Consider the following 25,158-nt stretch of genomic DNA (forward strand, 5'->3'; position numbering starts at 1 on the left):
ACCTTTGCATTCAGCATTTTAATTGTGTCAAGCTCCAAAACTCCCCTTGCTTTTGCCATAGTTGTTTCATCACCCATGTATCCTTAAGATGCAAGTTCTTCAAGCAAGGTAATGGCTTCTCTAGCCATTTTATCCATCCATTTTCCACTGGCTGCTGCATTCATGATATTTCTGTTTTCATTCGTCAGCCCATTATAGAAAATTTGAGGAATCATCCAATCCGGCAAGCCATGATATAGACATTGCCTTTGGAGTTCCTTAAATCTCTCCCAAGCTGAATAGATTGTCTCACTTCCATTTTGCTTGAAAGTAGTGATCTCATTGCGAAACTTGGCCATTTTATATGGTGGAAAATATTTGTGCATAAATGCTTGCTTTAATTGGTCCCACGTTGTGATTAATTCATTTGGCAAACTAGCAAGCCAAAGTTGTGCTTTATCCCTAGCCGAATATAAGAAGAGTCTGAGCCTTATTGCGTTATCCGTTACACAATTGATCTTGAAAGTTGCACACACATTAAGGAAAGTTAATATATGGGCATAAGGATCTTCTCCTTGTAAACCTCTAAACTGATTATTTTGCACCATTTGGATGATACTTGGCTTGATCTCAAAATTGTTGTTAGCAATAGCCAGAGCCACAATACCTCCTAAACTTCCTGAGATGTCAGGCATTACAAAATCGCCTAACGTTCTCCTTTCCGGTGAGCCATGTTATTCAAATTTTGTTGGTTCTCTCTTCTTTGCCTTTGTTCCCTGCTTAAAGCATGTATAGTTAAATCAATGTCAGGATCAAAGTTCAAATTATTATTACTAGTACTTCTAGTAAGCATGTTAATCCACAATTGAATGAATTAAACTAAACAAATAACAATAATAAAAATAAGATATAAAAATGAAGAATATAAAAATAAAATAGAAAAAAACAAAAATAAGGCCTAAAACAACCTTTCTCTACCCTAAGTTAATAAAAATTACTATTAAACTTGCCAAAATTTGTAGCGGGACAAATTATATACCCTAGTCCCTAGGACTTAGTATAGAGCAAGAAGGGTGTCGAACACTCGGGAGTTAGGGTAAACTTTGTATTAACCGATTAGGTACTAAGATGGATAAGCAAAATAAACAAAAATTATAATAGTAATTAAGACAAATAAGGAAATCTAAATACTAACTAATTACTTAAGTATTCACACAAGTTATAATAGTATATTTATATGGGAAAATCACAAATCACAATCAAATAAGAACTTTGAACATTATTATCATAAGACATATTGATTGGAAATTAGTCTATAGTCTTTAAAGGTAATTCTCATTGTCAATTAAAGGTATTTCCTCTTAGAGTCTACATTCATTTTCATGCCAATGTAGAGATAAGAGAAAATCATTAACACATTATACTAATTCTCATTCTCTTAAGATGAATCCCTTGTATCCAAGCCAAATTCAATTCTTAAGTAATATCAATTACGTTCCACCAAATTACTCCAAATCTCTTTGTGAATAATTTGATTAACAAGTTACATATGGTGATCAATCATACATAACATGAATGAGCACTAATTGAAATTAAATCATAAATAACATTAGATAAAAATGTAGCTCTTAATTAATTCATCATTGTAAATCCCATACAAAGACTTAGCCAAGACACATATTAGAGAACAATAAGAGAAAATCAATTGCAGCATAGGAAAGGTATATAGAAGAAAATGAATAGATAAACCCTTTTTTAAGTCTTCTAGAACTTTCTCGGTGCAGAACAATCTTCTCTTCTTGCTTCTTGACTTAGTCTCCTTCTAGTTAATTCTCAAAAACTAGAACAAAGTCTTTGCAATGATTTCTAAAACTTAATACTTCTATTAACAACCATGCTCTATATCTATATTTCTTGTCTCATTCCCAAAACAAAGCCAAACACACTTATTTTATATGTTTCTAAAGGTTGCTATTCGTGTAGAAATTGGAAAAAGGCACCCTTTGACATGAAAAATCACCCTCATTTGCAGATTCTGTAATCTCAAGGGAATTTTCGTCCATCAGATGACTTTAATCTCTACACAGTTCCTTCTTCAAAGTTGTAGAACATTCTGTAATCTTTCCAGAGCAACTTGAATCACCTCATTTGGATGTCTGTAGACAAAGTTATGACCAAAACACGAAAACTTCTCAAACTAGGAAAAGTTGCAACTCTTGGGGACTGACTCGTCAAGACGGTGCCGACTCGTCACTCGAGTCTTCTATGACGACTCCTTTTCATGCATATTTTGAGCCTAAAAACATGTATAAGACACACACAATCAATCATAAACATAAACCAAATAAAAATAACACCTTTATAAACAAAGAAGCACACAAACCTAGTATAATAAAATGAAATTAAAACTAAAATAACCTAAAGAACTATGCATATTTGCATTGTATCATTATATATTTTGTATAATTATGTGGTTTTCTTCTTCTTACAGTTACCTAAAATATTTTCTGCTTGTATATCTATTCATTGAGTACTTTTGTACTCATTCTACTCTTTTCATAAATTTTATTCAAGAAGCAAGGCTTGATAGTTGGTGGTTGAGCAAGTAAGTGTGATTAAAGGCGAGAGTAAGGTTGGCCAACATTTCTCATTTGAGGAGTCATATACATACTCATTGTAACTTATACATAAATGTTCATCCTTGTTCCATACCATGGTGGTTAGGTACATGTAAAAGGCTATGTTATAAAGTTAATGTTTAAAGGCAAACTTTGTATATTGACTTATTTAATAATGTTTAATAAAGGCATTTCTAGTTATAGTCATTGTAATGAAACATCATATTGAAAGAATTATCTATTTTTCAGAATTATGATTTCACATACATTATACATATACATATGTAAGTGTATTATAATTTCACATATATTATTACATATACATATGTAAGTATATATTTTGCACCAGCCACCACATTATCCGTACCATTCTTATATTTGATCACATAAGAAAAGGTCTCTATAAATGAACTCCAAGTCGCATGCCTTTTGTTCAATTTGTTTTGACCCTTCAAATGCTTTAAGCTTTCATGATCTGTATGAATTACGAACTCCTTGGGCAATAAATAATGTTGCCATGTCTCCAATGCCCGCACCAATGCAAACATCTCCTTATCACAGTTGGGATAGTATAAGCTTGCCCCACTAAGCTTTTCACTAAAATAGGCAATTGCCCTACCCTCTTACATCAATACAGCTCCAATTTCAACACTAAAAGCATCACATTCAATCTCAAAGGTAGAATTAAAATTAGGCAAATCAAGTAAAGGAGCATTAATCAATTTATCTTTTAAAACATGAAATGCCCTATCTTGTGCCTCTCCCAGTCTAAAACCTACATGCTTCTTAATAACCTTAGTTAAAGGGGCAGCAAGGGTAGAAAAATCAATAACAAATTGCCTATAGAAGCTAGCTAGGCTATGAAAAGATCTCACCTCACTCACACTCTTAGGTGTCGGCCAAAAAGCAATATCCTCTACCTTTTCTTTATCTACCTCAGTCCCATTAGCACTAACAACCAATCTAAGAAAAGCTACCTTAGGAGTGCAAAATTCACACTTACCAAGATTAGCATAAAGCTTTTTTCCTTGCAAGACATCAAATAAAGTTCTAAGATGCTCTAAATGCTCATGCATGGATTTGCTATGGACTAATATGTCACCAAAATACACAACAATAAACTTGCTGATAAAAGGATGCAAAACATGGTTTATAAGTCTTATAAAGGTACTATTGCATTAGTTAGCATAAAAGGCATCACTAGCCAGTCATACAAATCATAATTAGTCTTAAAGGTAATTGATATATACCAAACACCATCACATGGATTTCATGTAGATGGACTTGATGAAGATGAGCAAGAGCAAGGAGGAGTTCGGCCAAAGCTTCAAGCCCAAGATCAAAGTCAAGCTATTAAGGCTAAAGACCTAATACAATTTCCTTAAGGCCCAATAACTAGATCAAGATCCAAGAAGTATCAACAAGCCTTAATTCAACATATGCAAGGCCTTGTGAATTCGGCCCAAAAGGAATTACAAGGAGTTCAAGGCTTTAGTTTAAGTGAAGGCCCAACTCAACTTAATATATTACAAGTCCAAGTGTTTAATGGGCTTACTTAATATTTTATTTGAGCTCAAAAAAACCAAAGGTATTGAATTGGAGCATATGAAGACTTTGTGCCTAAATTAGCTTATGTTTTAAGGCCCATATGCATGACTTTAGTAAATTAGGGTTTCTTCATTTAAGTTGGGCGGCTGCACATGTTATTTACCCTAGTTAGGACTTTGTTTAAGTTATCTCTTTAGTTAGGATGGTTATCTTTATCCTATATGAGATGTAAATCCTTATTAGTTAAGATTTAGGGTTTTCTAAGGCCTATATAAGGCTAGTACGAACTTTGATATAGGAAATAAGTTAAAATTTGAATGATAATTGGTATTTTTACCTTAAAGCTTGTTTGCTTTGTCTTTGTGTTCTTGTGTAGAATGCATGCTTAAGAAATATTCAAGTAGATTGATCATCTTCTTATGGAGTGTTTCAAAATTGGGATTTAGGAATAAGTTTTCTAAATTCTAATTTTGGTCATCTCTCTAAGTAATTTGTTTTATAACCTTTTTTAGGGGTTGAACCAAATTATTTCTTGGAGTTTTCATGTTAATGTTTTGGGGGTCCACAATTCAAAAGGGGTTTTCAAGCTTATTCATGGAGGTTCCATATCATTTGGTATCAGAGCCTTGGCTCTATATCAAGTTTTATCCTTTCATATTTTCATTAGTCAATTCTAATTTGTTATGTTTCTTTGTTGTTTCTTTTAATTCAGTTCATGTTATTAGTTCTTTGTTTAAGTCAATTGCTAGAGTTCTAAAATTAAAAAATATATTGTTTTGGTATTTTAATTTTATCCTTTTTGTTATTCATTCATTAAGGTTAGTTATTCTCCTTTACATCTTGTTCTTACATTTTTTTTAGCTTAATCATGTTCACTAAGTCTAGTTTTGTGTTCTACTTGTCGTGTAATTTTAATTTTGATTTGTTTTGAGTGTTAAACAAGTGAGTTGTGTGTGAAAGATGTATTATCAAAAAGATTACCATGAGCAACAAAAGGACAACTTATTTCACACAAGATTTCATATACAAGGCAAGTCGTGTAATGTGATTATTGATAATGGGAGTTGCACTAATGTTGTAAGTACTCTCTTGATTAGTAGATTGGGGCTACCTACCATACCACACCCACATCCATATAAGCTTCAATGGCTTAATAATTATAGTGAGGTTAAGGTAAACCAGGAAGCAATTATTTCCTTTTCTATTAGTAAATATCATGATGAGGTCTTATGTGATGTAGTACTATTGCATGCTAGTGAAATTTTACTTGGGGGACCATGGCAATTTGACATTAGGGTGATGCATGATAGGTACCGCATGGCTATATTGCCTCTACCAATGATTTCATGAATGATGTGGAAGTGTCTTTTGAAATGTTTGGATTTCTGATGAGACCTAGGTTCCTTGGCTGGTCTAATTGCCCCATTGTTGTCACAGAAGAGAGGTACTGCTAACTCGATGGTTGGAACCATTCTAAGTTCTGTCACGAACATTTTAATCCAAACCGCTTCTTTTACTGCATTAGATGCAGCAACATACTCTGCCTCTGTAGTGGAGTCTCCAGTAGTATCATGTTTGGAACTTTTCCAACTTACTGCTTGTAGCACCCAAACTCAAACATCCAATTGTATAGCAATATATATATATAATTAACTTTATAAACATAATTTATTACTTAGTTACAATATACATTCATACAATTTAAGTGGCATTACATACCTAATATACATAAGGAATATTTATACATTAGTTTAATTCACACAAGTACCCAAAATGCCCCAATGCTTGAGATAACTCCTCTTGCCCACTTGATAATGTTGACTGATGCAAAAAGAGTAATGGACAGCTAAGGCTATCTACAACTGCACTAACCTGGAAAAAATTGCTAAGGAATGAGCTAGCGACTCAATAAGCATTTAATTTTCTAAACTATAGTATATTAGGCTAGAATTATCAAGTCTTTATCAAATACAGAAAATTATACCAACATTTAACTGACAATCACAAAATCAACCATTTCAATTATTCTCATAAACAAATAATTTCATCTCATATAATGCAAATAATCTCAAACTCAACCAAGTCAAATAATTCAATTCCACATTATTTCTATTAAATTAGGATCAGATGATTCATCCTCACATTTCCTCACATTTTCAAATTTCAGTGACCACTTGACAAGGCTATCCGCCCGGCTCAGTCTTGCCATCTCACATACTCGGGTAGCTATCCGCCCGGCTCAGCTCTCCCGATCACACAATATCAATTCAAGAGTCATCAATCCTTAATCACAATCAATTCACTTCACAACACATCACAATTAATTCAGTTTACAACATGCCAAGAACATAACCAATATCAACTCAGTCAACCAAGAGATTATCAAGTAATCAAACGTAGCAGTTCCTACTCAATATACACAAAGTTTAGTCTATTAAATACTTACCAGAATTTATAGGATAACAAAGTAATCCTATTCTTTTTCTCTTACCACTTCCTTGCCTTTGGACGAATCTATTCACATGTTCAATACAAATACAATTCAATCACAAGGCATAAATATACATATCTTTAATATCCATAAAACATCACATTTCAACAAAATAACATATATTATTGATGTTAATATGATGCATGAGATGAATGACAATAAATCAACATATTTGTTGATGTAGGCAGCTTGTAGGTACTGACTTAGAAATTACACCAAAACCTATGTACAATTAATAAAAGTCTCATCTTTCCCAGAATTACACTTCCATGTTTATAGAAACCATAGCATAAAGAATCACTTCAAAATCATTTGTATAAAAATAGTTATGGCATTTTCAATACAGCTGCTCCAATTTCCATTTAAACAGAACAATAAAACGTTTCCTATTAAATGACCAACCAAAACAATAATTTTTCTGATGAAACTCTGCAGATATAAAGTTAACATCCTAAAGTTTTATAGACACTAATTTTACTCAATTTGGACTTTTCTAGCTCAAGTTGTGAAACACACCATTAGTAACAAATTTCTGAATCCTAAGTCCGATTTCTGCTTAAAATAGTTTCGAGCAGGCCATATTAAGTTCAATATATCTCACGTTATACTCAACCACAAATTACAAAATTTCACAGACATATACTAGATATATAAATGAAAAACTTGTATGTTTAACTCTTTGTTTGGTTCAGCCTCTAAATGCCTCAAAATGTCAGCACAGAAACCAGGCCACCTGCTGAACAACAAACAGAGCAGCAGCAATTCGTCACCTTATAAGTTCATACTCACTCAACATTCTGTAAAACCATTTTACAGAAATATTCCTGAAACATATACCTATAACTTTCATGTTTGGAAATTTTTGAGATTAAGCCTCTAAGGTCACGAAATCAGAGGTGAAAAGTTCTGCCCAGAAATTTCAACTTCAAGATCACAAGTAATAGCATGTTCACTCATGATTAAAACAATTTCAAAACACATAATCATCAATAATTTCACATCATTAATCCTAATTTACAGAAAAACAAAGAAATTAAAGTTACTCACCTTTGTTTCCCTTGATTATGAAAGCCCAAAACCTTCAAATTTATAAGAAAAAATAGACTCTCACTTACTAAAAGTTTGTAGAGTTTGATTAGGAAATCAAAGTTTGAAAATAAAAGGTTTGAAGAAGAAAAGGAGAAGAATGAGAGAGACAAAGAAGAAGAGGCAATAGGAAGTATATGTAGAAATGAAGAAATGAAGAGGTGGTAAATTGGTGTAAAAATAGGAAATTTTACAATTTAATCCTCTTTCTTTCTAACTTTCCAATTTAGTCCAAAATCATTACTTTTCAATTAAATCAATATGTAACTAAATAATTGATTTATCTACCACATAATATAATAAAATAGGTCATACATAATTATGATGCAAATGACATGTTTAATGACATGCTAATGAATATTAATTATTAATGAAAAGAAATTCGGTTGTGACACTACTCTTCCATTATATATAAAAACAAATTGTGAGATAGACTTTCTATCATCCACATCTGATTGAAAATCAGAATCCATATAACCATGTAAATTCAATTCTCCTCCACCATATGTCATCTTCGTAGGTACTTGAAGATATTTTTGACCGCTGCACAGTGCTCCTCGCCTGGGTTAGACTGAAACTTGCTAGTCACACTAACAGCATAGGCAATGTCTAGCCTAGTAGACAATATAGCATACATTAAACTTCCAATAGCTGAAGCATATGGAATCCTGGCCATCTATTCTCTTTCACCTGATGTCTTTAGAGACCTATTCTTTCAAAGATGAATACCATGCCTAAAAGGTAACAAGCCTCTTTTAGAATCAAGCATGTTGAATTTCTTCAACACCTTGTCTAAGGAAAGACCTTGGGAGAGGCCTATAATCCTTTTCAATCTATCCCCATAGATACGAATTCCCAGAATATAGGTTGCTTCACCTAAGTCTTTCATGGAGAAAATCTTTGACAACCATACTTTTGTGGAAGTCAACATGCCTATATCATTTCTGAACAACAATATGTCATCTACATAAAGTACAAGAAAAGTGATAATACTCCCACTAACCTTCTTGTACACAATGGTTCATCCATATTTTTTATAAAACCAAACGATTTGATTGCATCATCAAAACAGATGTTCCAACTCCTAGAAGCTTGCTTAAGACCATAAATGAATCTCTTAAGCTCGCATACTTGATTATGAGTACCCTTGGATTCAAAACCCTTAAGTTGGGTCCATATAGATGTCCTCCTTAATGTATCTATTAAGGAAGGCTATTTTGACATCCATCTGCCATTATAATTCATGGAAAGTTATGTGATTGGGTGGAAATTGTATTAAGTGTATGTGATATAGATTATGTTGATTATTTATTTACTGAGCTGGAGGCTCACCCCTCTCCAAAATTTTTCTTTTCAGGTTTGTAAATAGTAGTGCATCCGTTGGTTGTATGCGAAGTCTAGCTTTTAGCAGCCTGCCAAGTTGGGCCGGGTTGTGAAGTCTCCTCCGATGCATTTTTGTATGCAGTTATGTGATATATATGGAAGTATGCCTTATTAGGCATAAGAAGATGATTGTAATACTTGTTAAATGATGTTTAAGTATAATCATATGTTTATATGTTAATAACCTTGTGTCTGGATTCTTAACAACCTACATATTGACCTATCTACCTGTAGTATATATTCTACGACGCTTGTATGCTTCCTGGCTAATGTTTATTAGTTAGCATGTGATGGGGGTGTTACAATAGTGAAATACTCAAGTGTGATCTTGAGGAGTGGACATAGGGAGGTTTATTCCCGAACCACTATAAATCCTTTATGTAGACTTCTCTAACCCTTAATCTCCTTATCTTTTTCCTTAATCCTTTGTGTTTTTACTTAAAGCCTCTTACTTCTGCAATTTGAGGTCACCAATTCAACCCTTCTTATTGGTTACACGGTACAACAAGTGGTATTAGAGCAAAGTCACTCTTATCAAGCTTAATTATGAGTGCAAAGGTCATGGCAATCAATGAAGGAGCCCAATACCTCAAGCCATTCTTCGACGGATCCGATTACACCTTTTTAAAATTTCATATGGAAATATATTTGGATTCCTATGGCATTGAAGTGTGGAATTATGTATTGAAGGAATGGAAAGCTCCCGCCGAAATAAAGAATGGGGAAGAAAGGATTCTCCCTAAAGAAGAATGTATTGATGCCCACAAGAAGCACAACCACAAGAATAAGCAAGCAATGGCTATACTTGTGAGTTGTCTCTCTAGAGAAGAGTGTGGGAGAGTGCAATATTGCAGCACGTCTTATGAAATTTGGACTACCTTGGAAAACTACCATAAAGACATAAAACAAGTAAAATCAAGGAAGATCTAAATGTATGTCACTGATTACGAAATGTTCAAGATGAAGCCTAACGAGTTCGTCACTCACTTGAAAAATAGACTTCTCCCCATCATCAATAACATGAGAAAGCTTGGAAAGCACTATAAGCTAGTACACATCAACAACAAAATCCTTAGGAGCCATCCTCTAGATAAGTATGGTGCTAGAGTGGCTAGCATTGAAGAAGCAAATGAAGACCAGGCAAAATTCTTATGGATGTGCTTATAGGTAAGCTTCCAACTCATAAAATGTCTCTTGTAAGGGATGGAGTAGATAGAGATTGTGGAAAGAAGAAAGCCCTAGCTATCAAAGCTAGCAATAGAGCTCAAGATGCTATTGATATTCTAAGTGATGAGGAAGAATAAAAGAAAGCTCTAAGTGAGAATGATGATGTGGCACTCATCACTAAGCATGTCAAGAGGATACTCGAAGCAAAAAGAAAAAGCAGCAACAAGCCCTTCATAAGCAAAAAGGCCTTCTCCAAATTAAGAATAAGTAAGGACAAGAAAGAGGAAGTTACTTGCTACAGATGTGGGAAGCAAGGACATATCAAACCAGATTGTCTAAAGTACTTGAAGAGGAAGAAGGGAGACAAAGAAAAGAAAAAGGGCTTGAAGGCTACTTGGAGTGATGCATCTTCATCATCCAACAATGAAAGTGAAAGATAAGAGGAGACAAATCTTTACTTGATGACCAACATGGAAGAATCCCAAGAGGTATGTTCCACTTCTCATTCTTGTAATTCTTCTTCTTCATGTTTATCTTCTTATTCTTTTGGTGATGATTTGTTTGATGATGAGGATGAATTTTCACAAAACATGCTTTCAAAAATAAATTTTTTAAAAAATAAATGTTCTTGATTGGAGGAAGACCTTAAAATCTTAAAAAATAAAAATGCCTCCTTAAAAACCTCTAATGATGACCTAAAGAAGTCATTGGATGATGTTTCAAAAGAAAAAAATTCTTAAAGAAAACAACGCTTTGAAAAATGAAGATGAAGAACTTAGAAACTTAATTTCAAAATTTCACAAAGGGAAGAAGTCTCTTGACACCCTAGTTGTGTCTCAAAGACCTCCCCTTGTGAGACATGGACTTGAGTTCAAAAGTGTTGTTAGATGTATGTCCTAAAAGCCAATTGGAATTTTACTTTTTTATTCATACATTATGATATTATTATGTAATGAATATCTTTTTATTAATGACAGTTGTCTATCATTAATTTTTATAGTAATATAATTATTAAATGAGTCCAATAATATTTATTAAAGACTCCATTCTCAAGAGTTGAGAATATAAGTGACGAATGATCTTTAGAATAAATATTATAAAATAGTTCTTGGTTGCAGGATTAAATATTGGACATCTTTAATCTGGAAGACCAACTTAATGTGTTTAACCCTATGATTAGTATGAGATACTAATATATATAGGATGGTGAGTCTCATGCCATTTAGTATGAGTTACTAAGTTAAATTATGGGTCACTTGTGAGATGAGTGGACTGAAAACATGGATGATTTACTTAAGTTACTGATTCATTATTAAGTTATGATGGTGTAACTAATGCTCGGACCTGAGGTGACAAAGTTGTCTCATAAATATGTAATTGGAATTTGCTTATGCTTTAGGTATCCGTTCATACCTAGAATGGGTACTTGCAAATAGTGACTCAAGTTGCATATGCATGGAGGTAGATGTTTATCAACAAGGAATCCATTGCCTTGAGTAAACAAGTAGAATATCCTATGCATTTCGATAATATCTTGACTAAGAAATCCTTGTCCAAGGTAATTAAAATTAATGGAAAAGGGTTTTTGCATTAATCATATTTAGTCGAGATCTATCATGGATTTAGTTATAGAATCAAGTTAGTAGATTTGACTATTCCATGATCCTTACTTGATCGGGATATTGCTCAATGGAAGGATTTAATTACACGATAATCATAAATAAAGGGTTCATGGATGATCAATGCCTTTATTATTAATTAGGTAATTATAATATGTTGCTAGACGTCATTTATAATTTATGGGAACGATTGATGGACAATTATTTAATTATTCCCTTAGTTGATTAAATTGTTTTAATTAATATAAAGAGTTTAATATTAAATTTCCATTGCCAATTAATAATAAACCTAGAAAGTCACACACGTTAATATCAACTCAAGCACGGCAATGGACTTGACTTGTACCTCGAGTAGGAACACTAGCATCTTCCAAAGTTAATGTTTGTAAATGTCTAACTAATGATAATGTATAATATATGTGTTATATATTGAAGGAGCTTGACACATATCATCACAAAAAAGTTTGTAATGACATATATTCGTACAGTAGCTTGACACGTGTCATCACAAAAGAGTTTTATGATGACACATGTCATAAAAGTAGCTTGACATGTGCCATCATAAAAGGGTTTATAATGACACATGTTAGGAAAGTAGCTTGACATGTGTCATCACCAAAAGGGTTTTATGATGACAAGTGTTAAGAAAGCAGCTTGACACATGTCATCACCAAAAGGGTTTTATAATGACATGTCTTAAGAAAGCAACTTGACACGTGGTGTCAATATAGCTTGACACGTGTCATCACAAAATAGTTTTATGATGACATGTATCAATACTGCTTCACACATGTCATCATAAAAGAGTTTTATGATGACATGTGTTTGTACAACTGTGTTAAGGATTATGAATCCTTAACACTATATAAGAGAGTTTCTTACTCCTATTTTCATAAGAAGCAGAGAGAGAATTTGACATACTTACTATTATAACAAGGTATCATAGTAGGAAACTTGAGAGAGTACAAGGAGTTCTTCATCTCAAGGATTGAATAGCTTTGCTTGAAATTGGTTGTGTGAGATAATTTAGAGGATTTGCAATTACGAATCTCTATTTGATTCTCTAACAGAAACATGATCAACAATCAAGAATTGAATTCTGCTCTTCAAAGGTTGTAGTCTTTTCCTTTGTGTTCTTCACGTTCAAAATTGAAAAGTTATTTCCTTTTCTCAACTTAAATCCTCAATTACAACTTGTAACCTTAATTATAATGAGATGTGAAATGTTTAGAGCTTCCGTTGCGCCACTACATGTGTTTTTTTCCAATAAGTGCTTCATCATCCTCATCTCACAACACAATCTTTGTTAAAGCCACTCAATCTCAAGCGTTAGAAAGAAACTCAATTGGAGTTTTAAAAAGCAATACACACACTAGACCTCCCATTCAAAAGAAATGGAAAGGTACACGTGTTCCCAAGGCTAAGCTAAGAGGAACAAAGCATGCATTCATGTATAGGAACACAAATTTAGGCAAACCTTGTTGATGCATGTGTGATAGTAATCATATGAGGTCCAAACCTCAGCAAAAGTGGCTAAGAAGACCAACTCAAACTCTATTAAGAAATCTAAGGTCACTTGCCACTATTGCATGAGAATTGGAGACATAAACGTAAAATTCAAGATAAGGAAAATGCATCTTTTCATGAGTGAGTATTTCAATGCTAACCTTATATGCTAAGTAGCTAAAATCTAAGGCAGTGAACATATCGATGCAGACTAGCACAAATGGTGAGTATCAAGGTCGTATTCTTGGGAAAGGGTGATCCTAGACCTACTACAGCGTCTTATGTTATCTAACCTTAAAAAAATCGATGAAGTATTATGTTATGATTAAATATGAACAAACAATTAATTAAGTGTCAAATAATCTGAAAGGATTTAGGAAAAACTCTTGAAGGAAAAAGCAAACCCTATGGGACCTAAGCTAGTTGAATTTTAGTGAAGATAGAGATTCTATTAATTATCAATTGCAATTACCCGTGGAGGAATTCTTAACTGAATTCGGTATCCCTCTCGAGATAACCGAATTCCTAAACCTAATAACCTAAAGTTGGAATCTCTTCCTAATGGTCGATTATTCGATTAGCATTAAGGTTTAACCCGCCTCTATTAAGCTTTGTTAATTCTTAATCCGGCTAGTCAATTACCCTTTTCTCTAAGTGATTATTAACAAGCTCTTAATATTCAAATTTCCAATTACTAAATGAATTTCTCAATTACATAAAGTAATATGAATACCACAACTCACAACGTCTCATGAATAAAGTAATTTCTCATTAATAATGAAAGCAAGAAGCATTGATAATTAAAATCTCATAGCATTAAAATCAATCCAACAACATAGGAACCCCAAATGGGTTTGACAATTTAGTTACTCATACTAGTAAGCAACAGAAAGTAAAGAATAGATTCAGAAAAGTAAATTAAAGGCATGTACACCCTTCTTCTTCAAGTTGGATGAGAAACCCTAAATTCCCAATTCAGAATAGTAAACCCTAATTTGCCTCTTGAATGCTCCCAAATCTTGTGTTGATCTTCAATTTGATGTTAAAACAGTTGTAATCCTTCCTTCAATACATGAAATGATCTTCTAAGATCGAGTATTGAAGTCTGGAAGAAGATGGCCTAAGCTTGTATAATGGAAATCAAGTCAGAAAATTGAACCCTAATTTAGCAATTCGTTTTTGCCTATATAGTTCGTTAAGCATGGCCGTGGTCAAGCCCGTGCTGATCAGCACTGGCAGAGTTCAGGCCGTGCTGGACCTCCGCGTTCCGCATCTGTTGACTTATTCCAGGCCGTGCCCTAGCCGGTGCTGAGCCACCACGGGCCGTGGTGGCCTTGGAAACCGTGCCAAAATGGCACTCTTGGAGGGCAACTATTTGATGATTCAGCACGGCCGGAGTCCAGGCCATGCTCAATCTAGGAATGCTAGTCCTTGCTCAATTTGATGGATTCATGTCCGTAATTGCGCATATTTCCCTCGATTATTGATAATGTCCCTCGGTAATGACCTGAAACGTGAAAGGAGCCAAAAGACAGGTGATTCTAGCATAAAACGAGATAACTATGCACAAAAAATGTAAACAATTGGGCATGTAAATATGTATAATATGATGCATATCAAATCACCCCACACTTAAGCTTTTGCTTCTCCTCAAGCAATCAATAACTTAATACATGCACAAGCAACAATCACCCCTCAGAATCCATGCTAAAGTTCACAACTCAACCTTATTCAACATATAAAGAATGAAACTCAAGTAACTAACAAGTTATACACCTTTAAGGAAGAACTATAATAATATCATCTCGAAGCACAACTTATGTAACAATTCAGCATTATAGACTAAGAACCATTGCCTCACACGAATCTCTCAAATCAGTCATAGTGTTTATAGGTAAATAAGAAAATTCCCTCAATCCAGCTGAACAAAACCTGTTTACCATAAGCTTGGTCATAAATCTCATCTTCGTTACTACAAATAATTGAATACCAAAATCAAAGGGTCTTTTCAAGGGTTGAAATGTGGCTGAGGTAAAAGGTAAGAATATTGGGATAGAAGTGTAAAGTATACTAAAAAATCATGCACTTATTTGAAATGAATGCTTTAGGAACTGAGTGCTAAAACAACAAAAATATTCACTAATCATTGTTTGAAGTAAAGGATGCTCACAAGAGTTAAATTCAAAAGAGCTAAGAGCTAAGAAGTAAGTCATAAATTTTTTCTTTCTTTTTCTCTTTCTTTTTTTTGATATATTCTATGTGTATATATTAAAGCAGCTTATATATAGGGGTTGCTATGGTTAGTGACATAAATAATAAGAGCAGTTATCCAATTTGGATTGAAGGGAGCATAAAAAATGACTAAAAAGACTAAGTGAATTAAGAACAACGTCAGGCACTATGATCCCATAAATGAAGAAAAATAACATATAATTACTCAGTATATTGGGTGAAAGGAAAGACAGATGTATAGAATGGTGTATCTGTAGTGATTAGGTGTAAATTGTAAAGAAAAGGTTAAGCCTCAAATTGGCTGACTAATGGAAACAGAGAGTAGGCTTTTAGCTAGATGTGGTGAAATCCTAAGTTGCCCAATTCATCTAATGGTATTCAAAAATTCATGTAACCGCAACAAGCATTATAGAGCAAGTTCTAGAAACGAAAGTAAGTACAGTGCACACTCAAACAAGAAAATTCATGAGCATAATGTGCAATGGATGCTCAATTTTGGTTCAAAAACTCACGTTTGAAGTGGCTAAAATTTGCAATTGGTTCCCAGACTTATCAATTGAATCATCACATAAATTGAATACGAGATTGACATAATCAAAGTTCACAGTCAAAGGTTGTAAATTTGCAAGGAACTCAAGTAATATCGGTTTAACCTGGGCAAATTGATATATTGAATACAGTCAAATTGCTTTCAAGAACAAAAGATAAAGAGGGACAATCAAGTACTAGTGTGTGAATTAAGTCATTAATTACGAAAGAATAAACTAAACTTGAATGTCATGAAAACCCTAGGTCCTAACATCCTAAGAATAGTCCATTATCATTGCCTTTAAACAATTAAGGGCTACCTACCCCACACGTGAGTGTAACACTGTCTAGTGTTAGAAAAATTAAAATTGAGTATATCACATAACTAGCACATCATAACCATTAAAGATCATACTAAATGTACATATCAAGATGGCAGAGCAAAGTGTTCTACTAAAATAAATTAACATGAAAGGAAAATGAAAGGAAATAACATAAAATTGAAAATGAAAAAAGAAAAGAAAATAAAGTAAAATAAAATAAAGAAGGAAAATAAAAAGGAAAAGGAAAAAAGAAAAATAGCACAAATTTTTGTTTCACTACTAGTAGTCTGCCGAAGGTGCATCCTCACTAGCCGGATCTGCTGAAGGATGAGGAGTAGGAGAGGTCACTGAAGGAGGGGGCGGCGGTGGTGGCACAGGGTCCGTGAAGCATCCTGCTAGATCGAACTCCATATCATCAATGAACCGCTGATTTTGTGCTCCGATCTCCACCATCTTTTTATTCTGCTCCACCATTAAGTCTGTTTAGGTAGCCTGCCTCTCCAACCCATGCATAAGCTGCTAGAGCATATCGTTTAAACCTCAAAACTGTGCCCTAGTCTCCTCTTGAAACTGCCCAAACTCCTTTCTCTGCTGCACAAACTCAGTATAGTGTTGCTGTTGTAAATCACATATTTGATCTTGTCGGTCAGCCAAAGTACTAATTTGAGCACTCGATGTCGCTGCAGAATAAGAAGATGAGGCTCCAGATGTAGGCATAAATACTCTGGCTGGGTTAGGAATCCTAACATTTGGAATTCCAGCCGTCGGGTCTTGGGCTCCTCTAGTTGCAGCCTCTCTAGCCTCGCTGACTATTGCATTTACGAGCCTATTCTCTATGCCATGTGGGTGTCGAGTAGCCGTGATCATCTGCATGTTAATCATCTGTCTGATCCCTAGTCGTGTCATGTCACCAATCTGTCAAAGCTCTGACAGACAGTCGTCCAATACATCCAGTCGCTTGGCTAACCTAGTTACACAAGGGCCAAAATAGCAGTGCATCTTCTTCTAGGCGTCTACAATAAATGAACGGATTTGTCAAGCTAACAAATATCCCAAGTCAAGCTTCTTGTGATGTTGCATAGCCTAGAGAATGAAGACATCGGTCTGTGTTACCACTCCAAAACTATCTCCCCTGCCTGTAATCGTGTAAGCTGAATAGAGTATGGAGATAGCGAAGATGATCTGAAAGGCTAGACGCCTTAGACCTGCTGGGGTAGTGTGATCCCGGCGTGACTACCAATGAATCCCACATGGTGTCGTACGAGATTGGGTTGATGTAAAGACATCCCTAATACTCCTCACTCGAGGTCTCTTGCTCAGTCTATAATCCCAAGTGCATGCCGAATTATGGAACTGACATTGAGGACTCCCTTCCCCCAAGTCTGAAGTAAACTGCATCAAGCTGATGCTAGTTTGTGATCTGTTGCTGCAGGAAGAAGGTGCTGAGGAATTCAATTGTAAGCTCACGATAGGTTGGCTCAATGATGTTGAAGAATCGTGCGTATGGCAGAGTTTCAAACAGAGCACACACATCCTGAGCCAATCCCACTCTTTTCAGGGATACGAAGTTGATGCAACGTCCCACCATCACTTGCTTCCATCTCTTGACTTGTAACCGACTCTCATTATCTACATTAGGAAATATCCATAATGGTTGATGACCAAATGCAGGTGGATTCACAGCTGGTGCTCTTCAGACTCGGACTAGTTGCTGTTGCGGTGGAGGTTCTGGTGCTGGTGCTGATGAAGGTGAAGTGGACGTAATGAATCATTAGTATTCGAACAAGAAATCAAGTTAATCAGAAATTACACTGAAAATTAAACAGCATAACAACTATAATTCGACTAATAGAAAACTTTAGACTTAACAAAAAGACTAAAGCCTCAATCTCCTGCATAAAACTAATTCATAATTACATTCCAACCTACTTTATCGTGCACCAAATAAAGCAAATTTATGCTAACAATTGTTCATAATAAAATGCCATAAATAAACTTTATTACTGCCAAACCCCACACTGATCATTTCATAGTCGAATTCACATCAAACATATCAACTAGTATTAATTTAATCTAATCGAGGTCAAATTAAAGCAGTGTAACAAAGTAAAACTACCAAAGCATATCAAAATTTCCTAAATAAAATAAATGCATAAAAGAAAAATCAAATTTAATCAAATAAAAGCAAAAGGCGAAGAGACTTACTTGAAGTTGTTGAGACAGGTAAGAAAAATCAAAGACAAGGAAGAAAACAACAGCTTAGAGCTTAGAGAGGAAAAGGTAGGAAAATTTTGAAAAGGCCTCCTTTTTATAGTTACGGGGTCAGCACGGGCGAGGGCAAGGCGCCAATCTAAAGCTTCATTATGGCGCCAATCTATCACGGGTGAGGGCCGTGCTGGTCAGCACGACCTGGTGTTGCTGCCCATGGTGCCTTCGGAAGCCATGGTGACGGCTGAATTTACCTTGTGGTTTACGTGCATCTCCATCACGGGCTCGGCCACGGGCGTGGTGACCGGCACGGCCTGGTGATGCAGCCTGTGATGGCCTCGAAAGCCGTGGTGGACGGTTGAATTCCTAAATTCTACATGTGCATCCTCATCACGGGCTTGACTCCGGCCGTATTGATCAGCACGGCCTGGTGTGCAGCCCGTGATTCCTACAGAAACCATGGTGAATGGGTTAAATCCGGGCTTTCCTTCGCCATCTCGAGTCGCCGAACTGCCTACCTGCATTTTACATATATACGCACACATTTAGGCTGTAAATCAAGTAAAATAAATCAAACGGGGAAGTCCGTCTCCACCAGTTACCAAAAATCCGACTTAGATTAGTCAAACCCTAGATTCATACAACTATCTTTAATTATTAAGTTAGTGTTCTAACTACCATCAAGCATGCAAACGACTGACAAACTAAAAACGTTAATAAAAAAAACATAAAATTAAAATTTTGGGGCTCCTCCCAAAAAGCACTTCTTTTTGGTCGAGTCGCTTAATTGGACTCTACAGCAGCATCCCTATCCCGTTGGCAAATTGAGAAGGTGGGCGCATTGTAAGCTGGGGCCTGAGGCATATAACCACAAGGAGGCAGTCCAATGTGTGCAGCAGATGGCCAAGGAGGTGCTCTCCATACCAAGTTGGGATGTCCAGTCATCCACTACAAATCCTGTCTAGATTGCCTGTCATAAACAAACTTGCAACTACCCTTCTCAAGTGCATTATAGCATGAAGTTTCAAATTGATACAAGTTGTTTTCTTTAAAGGAATAACATGCATCAACATGTAAAGAAGTGTGCAGAGCATCATTAATTAGTATATCCTGTGGTGGCTTATCACATGCAAAACCAATCCCATCAATAGCACAAATAGTGTGAACATGGTCGGCGAGAGAACTATCAAATGGGGGTAAACTGAAAGTAACACAGTCATCCCCAGCATTAAGTTTTAGTTTTCCCTCAAATACATCTATTTTAGCTCTAGCCGTGGCAAGGAAAGGTCTCCCTAAGATTAAAGGCACACCATGCTCATTATCCATATTTCTAACCACAAAGTCCACAGGAAATATGAATTTATCTACCTTGACTAGTACATTCTTTATAATCCCCCTAGGAAGCTTAATAGAATGATCAGCTAATTGAATGCACATCCTAGTGGGTTTTGCTTCCCCTAAACCTAGCTTATTGAACATACTCGTGGGCATGACATTTATGCTAGCGCCTAAATCAACTAATGCATCATCAACACACAAGTTACCCAAAGTGCAAGGAATAGTAAAATTCCTTGGGTCGTGACGTTTCTCTGGTAACTTGCTCTGAAACACTACTGAGTACTCTTCATTGAGCTTAACATATGCTACCTCCTCTAGCTTGCTTTTGTTGCGAAGTATGTCCTTTAAGAATTTGGCATACTTCGGCATCTACTTCAATACGTCGACAAAAGGCAAGTTAATATTCAGTTGTCTAAAAATCTCCAAAAGCTTACTAAACTTCTCTTCTGCTTCTCCTTGCTTCAGTCTAACAGGATAAGGAATCTTGGGTTGATACTCCCTGATTGGGATTGGTTGCACCTTTTGCCTCTCAGGTTCTTTAACCTTACTGCTCACCTCATTCTGCACATCATTAGTGGACTCGTCGAAAACAGGCTTAGAAGGAGCTGAAACTAACTTACCTGAACACAACGTGATTGCATTCACATGCTCCCTCGGGTTAGACTCAGTGGTGCTGGGGAGCGCTCCTTGTTGGCTTTCAGACAACATCTTAGAAATCTGCCCAATCTGATTTTTCAAGTTTTGAATGGATGCTTGTTGATTTCTGAGAACACTGTTAGTCTGTTGGAACCTTGTCTCAATCGACGTGACAAACTTCATCATCAGCTCCTCCAAGTTAGATTTCTTCTCGACTGGTGGAGGAAGCTCTGATGGTCCACTTCTTCCTGTGGTGGTCATGCGCCTCAAAGCCTTGTGGACCCTGGGCATTATTATTTCGCCAACTAAAATTGGGGTGATTTCTCCATCCAGGATTGTATGTGTTGCTAAAAGGGTTATTCTACTGTCTGGGTGCATTTCGCATGTAATTAACCTATTCATGGTCAGCAAAAACAATAGATGAAGTATAGGGACTAGCAAACATACCTCCCGTATTACAGTTTGCACCGTAGTGCGAGCCACTACAAAACTCGCAGCTTATTTGGACTAATTTCTTGGTCAGAAGCTCCACTTGAGCTGCCAAGGCTGCTGTGGAGTCTAAATGGTTGACCATTCCCTAGACGATTGCCACTAGTAGTTGTTCATGGCGTCCACCATTTGCCTAGTAGCAAGGTTCAAACCGCTGTAAAAGGTCTGAACCTGCATCCATATTGGTAGACCGTGGTGTGGACAGCATCTTAACAAGTCCTTGTACCTCTCCTAAGTGTCGTACATGCTCTCGTCGTCCATTTACACAAAAGAAGAAATATCATTTCTCAATTTAGCAGTTTTAGCTGGAGGAAAGTACTTGTAAAGAAATTTTTCAGCCAAGGATTTCCAGGTTGTATAGTGTTCGGTGGAAGGGATTGCAGCCATCTTTTTGCTCTATCCCTTAAAGAAAATGGAAATAATCTTAGCCGGATGGCATCATCGGTAGTTCCATTTATCTTAAACGTGTCGTATATCTCCAAAAAGTTGGCTATATAGGCATTGGGATCCTCGCTTGGCAGCCCTCCAAACTGTACGCTTTGATGTACCATCTGGATCACATTTGGCTTTATTTCAAAGTTGTTAGCTACCACTGCTGGTCTGAGTAAACTCGTTTATATCCCAATGATGGTTTAGCAAACTCGTACATCATTCTGTTGGGATCCGCCGTGGCATTTCCATTGTGATTCTCCATCCCTTCTAGTCTATCAACAGGTACCTCAACCTCAATCTCCTCCTCTTCTGATTGCAGACGCTTCCTTAAAAGTTTGAGGGATCGTTCTGGATTAGACAGAGGCTCTATAAGATCAGAGCTAGAGCTCTTGTTCATAAACTACCTAAGAATGGAATGTAGCAACCAAAGAACAAAAGTAGTTAAAACAATAAAAGAATAAAATAAAGCAAAATAAAGACAAAGAAATAAATACGGCTAAATTAACAAAAACACAAATTCACTCTAGTTCACATAAAAATATTCTCCGGCAACGGCGCCAAAAACTTGATATGCTATTTGTATAGCTAAAATCAAAGACCTACTGTAGCGTATTATATTATCTAACCTAAAAAAATCGATGAAGTATTATGCTATGATTAAATATGAATAAACAATTAATTAAGTGTCAAATAATTTGAAAGGATTTAGGAAAAACTCTTGAAAGAAAAAACAAACCCTAGGGGACCTAAGCTAGTTGAATTTTAGTGAAGATAGAGATTATATTGATTATCAATTGCAATTACCCGTGGATGAATTCTTAACTGAATTCGATCTCCCTCTTGAGATAATCGAATTCCTAAACCTAATAACCTAAAGTTGGAATCTCTTCCTAACGGTCGATTATTCGATTAGTGATAGATCATAAATAGGTATACTTATTGTGTTTAATTCCCTTACATTTTGATTGGATAATGTGCTTAATTATGGAAATTGTGTTTATTCTGATCTAGATGGTGAAATATCAAGGACTGAGTGAAATTTAGCCTAAAGACATGTTTTAAGGCATCACTTATCAAAAAGTAAGGCTTTTGGAAGAAGAGCAAAAATTTGGGCAGAAGATCATTTTCTATAAGGCGTGACCACGCCTTACAATCCGTGAGCTACTGGAATCTACGAAAGAGAATTTCAAATTTTCAAGATAAATTCGTGGTGGACCCACTTTTATAGAATTTCCTTTATTTTTGAAGTGGTGGATAAAGAGAACTTACTGCCATGTATTTAGGATTTTAATTTGTTTAGATTACCCTTTATCTTATCCTTCCTTATAGGGATAAGATCATATAGGAAGTTTATTTTCTTTTTATAAGGATTATCTTATTAGTGTTTAGGTTTGACTTCCTTTATAAGGAGGCTAGTTCTACCAAGTAGGGGACGGCTGAGTACTTTGAGATTATTATTAGTTTTCTTATATTCCCTACAATTCTTTTCTTGTGAATTCTTACTCCACCATGTGTGGCTAAGTTCTTAGTTTCTAATTCAAGAGTAAATAAATTCCAATTGTGATTTTATGAGGCTTTGTGCTTAACAGAATTCTTCTTCAATTCAAGTATTCTTTATTTCTTATTTTTATTATTTATGAATTTTTGATATTGATTGAACTGACGACTCAACTTTGATATTGATTTTTCTATTGCTAAACTTTGAGTTTGTGATCCGTAATTGTCATGAACGATTGACACAAGTAGCAAGGAGTTAGCTAATGTGTGTGTGATTGCGGCCTTTTCGAATTATATAGCTTGCATGATAGGCTCTAGGGAAATAAAGGAACAAGATTAATTCAATTGCAGCTATCTCAATTAATTAATGATGGTTTAGTCATTCTCATTATTCTTAATGCTATTATTGAGTTGATATGGAAAGCTATCGTGCCCAGTTGACTAATGGTAAGTTTTGATTTGGATGCTGGGTTTGAGTAAATTATATTAGGGGAATTTAACTTGTTGCGGTTGTTCCGAATAAGTAGACTAAGTACTTGAATAGAAAAATTGATATTTTAGCCTATGATGATGATTACAATTGGATGGAATTAGCACTCTTGAATTGGAAATTTGTTAAGATTGATTTTTATTTACTTTAATATTCAGCCTTCATTATTTTCTGTTTATTTATAATTTTGATTCAAACGTTCAAAATCCCCCCATTTTTTTATTTAACTTTGAGAAGCTATCCATATTGGTTCCCTTGGGATTCGACCTGGTTTCACTATTTCTACAAGTTAGTTGAGGAAAATCAGTAATTTATTTTAAAGGGCTTCGACAACCCGTTCAAATTTGGGGCCGTTGTCGGGGAACCTATTTTAGTTTCTCATTGTTTAATTTATTTGTTTATGACTCGTTCTTCTCAAGCTATTGATTTGCAATATAATCCTGAAATTGAGAAGACAACGCGTTGATTAAGAAAGGAGACTAGGCAAAAAAAAAAAGTTGTCTCATAGAGGAATTAGAGATAGATTTGGCTATTGATGACACATCTATTTTTCAAGAAGTTACAGAAAATATGGCGAACAGAACTCTCAAAGAGCTAGCCGCGTCGGATTTGAATAAAAAATCTTTGTGCATTACATTTCCTAATATTGCAGTTGATTTTGAATTAAAATCTGGCTTAATTCACTTACTCCCTTCTTTTCATGGATGTGCAGGTGAAGATCCTCATAAACACTTGAAAGAATTCCATATTGTATGCTTCGGAATGAAGCCAGATGGTGTGACCGAAGAGCAAATAAATCTTAGAGCTTTTCCCTTTTATTTGAAGGATAAAGTAAAAGATTGGCTCTATTATCTATCCTCCGGTTCAATAACAACATGGAATGAGATGAAAAGATTGTTCTTAGATAAGGTTCTCCCTACAACAAGAGCTGCCAACATCAGAAAAGAAATTTGTGGCATAACACAGCTCATTGGAGAAACATTGTATGAGTATTGGGAGAGGTTCAAGCAATTGTGTGCTAGTTGCCCCCATCACCAAATTTCTCAGCAACTCTTCATCCAATACTTCTATGAAGGATTGTTGCCAATGGATAGGAGTATGATTGATGCAGCAAGTGGTGGAGCTTTGGTAAACAAGACACCTGAAGAAGCCAAGAAATTGATTTAAAACATGGCTGAAAATTCTCAGTAATTTGGTACAAGAGCTAATGGAGCTACTAGGCGAGTTAATGAGGTAAGCACTAAAAATCTTGAAAATCAAATTTCTGATCTAATTGCTTTGGTTCATCAAATGGTTGTAGGGCAATTGCAAATGGCAAAAGTTTGTGGAATATGCTCAGTTTAAGGACATCCCACTGATATGTGCCTAACATTGCAACAAGACTTTATGCAAGAGGCTAATGCTTTAGGCGGGTTTACTAGTCAACCTCAAAGGAAGTATGATCCCTTTTCCAATCAATATAATCCTGGATGGAGAGATCATCCGAATTTGAGCTATGGAAACCAAGGAGGACAATAAAATTATCCTTCCCAGAATTTCATTAGACCACCTTAAGTTCTCCATAAACCTCAAGCTTCAAATTCAGGTA

At 35.4% G+C, this 25,158-nt stretch overlaps 3 non-coding genes across 3 annotated transcripts; 2 read left to right on the forward strand and 1 right to left on the reverse strand.

The window, feature by feature from the left end:
- The first annotated feature begins 225 nt into the window (after positions 1-225).
- LOC112534615 lies at positions 226-332 on the forward strand. The gene has a single exon (XR_003078891.1). It is a non-coding gene; the product is annotated as a small nucleolar RNA R71 (small nucleolar RNA).
- A 21,006-nt stretch (positions 333-21,338) lies between these two features.
- On the forward strand, positions 21,339-21,445 carry LOC112534620. The gene has a single exon (XR_003078896.1). It is a non-coding gene; the product is annotated as a small nucleolar RNA R71 (small nucleolar RNA).
- Positions 21,446-24,503: 3,058 nt separating this feature from the next.
- On the reverse strand, positions 24,504-24,610 carry LOC112534621. The gene has a single exon (XR_003078897.1). It is a non-coding gene; the product is annotated as a small nucleolar RNA R71 (small nucleolar RNA).
- Positions 24,611-25,158: the final 548 nt, after the last annotated feature.

This window comes from Ricinus communis, chromosome 2 (assembly GCF_019578655.1).
Source record: "Ricinus communis isolate WT05 ecotype wild-type chromosome 2, ASM1957865v1, whole genome shotgun sequence".
Lineage (NCBI taxonomy): Eukaryota > Viridiplantae > Streptophyta > Magnoliopsida > Malpighiales > Euphorbiaceae > Ricinus > Ricinus communis.